A 6,000-nucleotide genomic window follows, 5' to 3' on the forward strand; every position below is an offset into this window, starting at 1 on the left:
TCTCTTGCTCTGGGGCTAAGAAGTCCTGGCATAGGAAAACCTCTTCTAGAATTACTGCCAACATAAAGAACACTTCTACTGATAGGGTACAAATATTTATGAGAACATGTATCTCATCACTGGATGAAAGTACTTTACTCACTTTTCCTTAATCCATCTTCCTTTGCTTTGCCTTGTTCTTCACCAACTTTGGAACATTATTGTCCAGGTTTCTTCTTATAAGTACTCAAATATGTATTACTATTCTAGAGTGTTTTAATGACCTCTACACTTAGGGGAGTTAAAAAAAAAAAAAGATACTCAATTACATCAGGAAGTTATCCATCAACTTTTCCTTATCCTCTGACGGTTTTAATGATGATACAACAAACAGCCCCACATTTTTTTGTAAATATAAATAGCAATCTTATGAAGAATGTGTTTCCTGCTGACTGTGAGAAACAAGGCCCTAGGTGAAATGCTGGCTTTCATTTGTTTGCATTTTGCCTTGTCTTGAGATAAGGAAAGAAGCTAGAAGTCACTCCTGCTGCAGCCAACTAGGGCCAAAGTCATGGCATAAGGAATCCCCCAAGAATATGCAATGTGGCAAGTCAGACTATGTAGAAGGCTTCTTGGCTTAATAAGCAACTGGCTTAAAATATCCCATCAAGTTGTTGTGGTTTTGTTGTTGTTGCTTTTGTTATGCATGTTAATATAATCATCTTTTTCTTTTTCATTTCTGGAATAGCCTCAGGAAAAACACATGTTGTTTCTTCCGGTGATGATCTAGACTGGTGGATTAGTCTTATATGTATATAGCACTTCCCTAACTCTGAAAACATCATCACTAAATATTTGCAAGTGCTTATTTATGTGAGGGAGAAAATTTTAAGTGATAATAATTTGGTATAATTCAAGCAATCAAAAGAATGTTGTTAAAAATTGCTCTTAAATGGTCACCTTCCTTACTTTCTACAATTAAAGCAGCCCTCCTCTTACCTTTTTTATATATTCTTTTCCTTAGAAACACAGCATTGTCGGTGATTTTTTGCTTAACTAAATTTTCCTATATGTTCATTTTTCAATTATGTGGAACTCAGATATTTGTTTGAATATACTTAGTTATGAAATACATTGAGTATGGCCCCATGTAAATGAAGCTTATTTTTGTTTTCTTTTCAGTTGATAAAGTTCATGTCAATAACAGCTATTTTAAAAATGATCTGAAGTTACATCCATATCCTGCGTCAGCCACTAAACAAGTTTCTGGATTTAAATGTCCAGTGTTGATAACACATAGCAACCATGCTTTATTTATATAGCTAAGCAATTAATTCTCTGCAATCACTATTTTCATATTACACTCAAAGGATCTCTAAGATTTGTCCTATTGTGACCCCATGGTATAAGAACAGAAATTCAAACAGCATAAACTCCAACCCTATCCCAATAATTCTCATTTTTAAATATTGGACTTTCATAGAAGATTTCATTCAAAGGACCTATAAAGTGGACAGAAATCTCTGTCATGAACTAGTAAGATAAAAAGATATTTTCCTAAAATTAACCTCTATTTATTTAACACCAGGCAATGTGCTAGATGATAAACTGGTAACTCAGAGAATCTGTTAAATAGGATTGGCCTAAATTAGAAATACTCAAATTTTTAAATTTCAGAATCCTTGTAAACCTTTAAAAATTCTTAAAGACCTTAAAGAGCTTGGGGCATCTGGGTGGCTCAGTTGGTTGAGAATCCAACTTTCGATTTTGGCTCAGGTCTTGATCTCAGCATAGTGGGTTTGGGCTGCACATTGGGCTCTACACTGGGCTACTTACTTGAAAGAGCTTTTCTTTATGGAGATTATATTGATCAATAGTTTTTATATTAAGAATTGTTTTAATTTTTTATGAAATTTTAAAATATTTCCTTAATAATTCATTTTTAAAGTACTAAATGCATCTCATGTTAACAAACATAAAATATCTTATGAAAAATAACTATATTTTTCAAAACAAAAGAATTAGTGAGTGGCATTATTTTGCACTTTTGCAAATCTCTTCAATATGTGATGTAATAGAGGACTCCTAGATTCCTAAGTCTGTGATATCATGTGTTATATAGCTTCTAGAAAATTCCACTGCATGCTCATGAGAGAATAAAAGCAAAAATGGCAAATAATATCTTAGCAAATTTTGAACAAAGTTTTGACCCTGTGGACTCAATGAAAGTGTTTCAAAGGATTTCTGGGAGTGCCTAACCATGCTTTAAGAACCATTAGCCCAAAGGGTGCTTGGATGGCTCAATGGGTTAAGCAGCCAGCTCTTGATTTTGGCTCAAATCATGATCTCAGGGTTCTGGGATCAAGCTCTGTGAAGGGCTCCATGCCCAGCAGGGAGTCTGCTTCAGGATTCTTTCTCTACCTCTTCCCCTGCCCCTCCCCCCTGCTTGTTTGCTTGAGTACTGTTTCTCTCTCTAAAATAATTAAATCTCTCTTTTAAAAAAAAGAACCATTTTCCTAGGTTCATTTCAGAAATTCATTGATATGTTCAGAGTTATAGAAAATAACATAAAATGGAGAATAATTTTTTAAAAACACAAATATTTGCTGTAACTTTAATAGTACAGGTATATAAGCTCCAAAATTAAGACTGTCCTATTTGAGGATGACATAATTTTCTGCATTGGACATCTTGCAAACTGTACAACAAACTCGTAGACTTGTGAAGTTAATTCAACAAGGTTGTAAAATACAAGGTCAACACAAAAAAATCACTCACATTTCTGTATGCTAACAATACACATACAGAAACCAAAATTTAAAATATAGTATCACTTACAATATTTACAATATTAAATACAAGTATTACATTTACTCTAAAGAAAATGAAATACTTTAGTATGAAACTAACAAAATATGTATAGGACCTATGTACTTAATATAAAATGTTGATGAAAGAGGTTAAATAGATAATAGAGACATATACTGTGTTCATGAATTCCAAGCTGCAACACAGTAAAAGTGTCAATTCTCCTGAAATTGATCTACAGTTTTAATTCAGTTCTTTTCAAAATCCTAGCAAATTTCTCTTGTAAACAGAAAATCTTATTCTAAAAAAATATTTCAGAAAGCAAAGTAATTGCTAAAACAATTTTTAAAAGAATAAAGTAAAAGGAATTACTCTACCCAATGTTAGGCTGACTGTAAAGCTCTGGTACTCAGGATCATGTGGTATTGGCAGAACAGAACAATGGAATACGATAGAGAACCTAGAAGTAGTCCCACATAAATATGTCCAAATGATTTCAACAAAGGTGGAAAACGAATTCAATGAAAGAAGTATATAGCCTTTCAACAAATGGTGCTGAACCAATTAACCATCCATTGGCAGGGGCAAAAAATGAACCTTGTCCTAAATTTCACACCTTACACAAAAATTAATCAAAAATGGATCGTGGATCTAAGTGTAAAAAAATACAACTATGAAACTTTTAGAAAACAAAAAAAGAGAAAATCTTTGGAGTTTAGAGGTATGCAAAGAGTTCTTAGACTTGACACCAAAAAGACAATCGTAAAAGGAAAAATTTAGATATTGGACTTCAAAATTAAAAACTGCTCAAAAGACCCTGTTAAGAAGGTACATAGAGAAGCTACAGATTGGGAGAAAATCAATGTGACAAAAGATGTGTATCTAGAATATATAAATAACTACCAAAATGCAACAGTAAAAAAATCAAATCAATTAGAAAATGGGAAAAAGACACGAAGACACATTTCAACAAAGTGGATATATAGGTGACAAAAGAGCATATAAAAATGTTCTATTAGTCATTGGGGAAATGCAAATTTAAGCCACAATGAGATACCATAAAATGACTATTAGAATGGCTAAAATAAAAATGATGGTACAACACTTGAAAAATAATTTGAAAGTTTTTTCTCAAACTAAATATGCACTTACTATTCAATCTATTAATTGTGCTCTTGGACATTTATCCTGTAAAAATGGAAATTTAAGTTCACACAAAAATCTGTACATGAGTGTTAGAAGTAGCTTTATTCATAACAGCCAAAAATGGGAGGTGACACAGATGTTTTTCAATGGGTAAATGGCTAAACAAACTGTGGAACATCCATATCATGGATTGCTACTCAACAGTAGAAAAGAACTCATCATTGAAACACTAACAACATGGATTGATCTCAATGGAATTACACAGAACAAAAAATCCCATTTCAGAAAGTTATATACTGTGTAATTCCATTTATAGTCCTGAAATGGCAGAATTATAGACAGGTAGAATGGATTAGTGCCTGCCAAGATTTAGGTATGGAAAGGAGAGGGATAGATGTGCCCATAAATGAACAAGCCTTTTGGTGACCGAACACTTTTCTATCTTGGTTATCATGACAGTTTAGCAAATCTGCAGAAGTTGTAAAACTGCATAGAACCACACACACACACACACACACACACACACACACAAGAGTGTGTCAAACTGATGAAATTTGAATAAGCACTGTGGATTTTATCAATGTTAATATCCTGGTTGTTGATATTATGCTATAGTTACAAATGATGTATCCATTGGGGGAAACTGGGTGAAAGGTATATGGTACCCCCTTACACATTTTTGCTACTTCCTGTGAGTCTATAATTATTTCAAAGTAGAAAGTTAGAATATATAATTCAGCCTAATACATGCCCTCAATGTAAAGATTATATAAATACACATCTGAAAGAAAAAAAACCCTGTAAGTGTGTGAATAGTTGATAAATGCATCATGGTACTGAGCCCAGTGGGACAAGGCAAGGATAAAATACCATTGACATATAAAGCACCACATGGGGTGTCTGAATAAACTCGTAACTGGACATAAGCATGTGATTAGTTACTTGGTTCAGTTCCTTTGTCAGCTATCATCCAAGCCTACTAAAGGCAATTTTCTCTAACTTCAAAAACCTCTGGTCAATTTTGTATTGACCTGATCATACAATTATGCATTCATAGTTTCCAGGTCAAACTCTGATGTCATCACTTAACATAATCAGAATAGCAAATGTTTTTAAATCAAAAGGTCTGGTATCCTTTAAAGTTCCTCAATCAAATAGGTCATTACTATCATAACTTAAGTCATTAAAAACTAATTCTATAAAAATGATGAAATGATGAAAACCAACTTTAAATTAATTTAAATAAAACAAATATTAATACTGAAATGATTCCCAGGCCAGTTAGTTTACATTAATAAACCTGAATTTGCAGATTGGTAAACCACTAATTTCAGCATTATTTCCAGAGAGAGAATATATTCTCTCACTTCTCAGAAGTAACTGGCTAGGGCATGCCTTTGGGGGAAAAAAATGCATTAAAGATCTGTTTTGTCTAAAATAGTGACATTTTATGAATTAAGCCATAAGCTATTTCTTTTCCTTTCTACCAGAGGGGTATAGAAATGCCAGAATGTCAGGAACTGCTCAACAAAATGATGGTGTTAATCTTAAGAGGACAAAACTAAATTATCTATTGTGTCTTATTCTTTGACTGTTATCATGGAATTTTTCAGTCTCTTCTGCAATTTTAAAGAAGCTTTCCTTTTGAAAGCAGAACTAATTCTAATCCACATCAGTTTACGAAGTTTCTCTGAAGTGTTTTAATTCAATGCTATTGAAAGTTTAGGTGTTGCTGTTTACTTAGTAGACATTTCTGCATTACACAGGTGTACAGGTAAAGAAAATATGCCACCTTTACACATAAATATAAATTACAAGCTTGAGAAAGGCCACTCTGTGGCTAATATTAATTGATATGTTAATAAAAACTCCCTTGTTACACATTGCCACTGTCTCAGTCCACCACCAAAAGCCACTGTGGTAGAGGGTGCATTTGAAATCAGAAGGTTTCTTTCCATCAGCTTTATGAAAGTGTTTGGATTTTTCTGAACCTTTATGCTCTGACTTTGAAGACAATACATGTCAACTAACTTATTCCAGCATTCTGGCCATGCAAACACTATAATA

Source organism: Canis lupus, chromosome 23 (genome assembly GCF_003254725.2).
Source record: "Canis lupus dingo isolate Sandy chromosome 23, ASM325472v2, whole genome shotgun sequence".
In the NCBI taxonomy this organism is placed as follows: domain Eukaryota; kingdom Metazoa; phylum Chordata; class Mammalia; order Carnivora; family Canidae; genus Canis; species Canis lupus.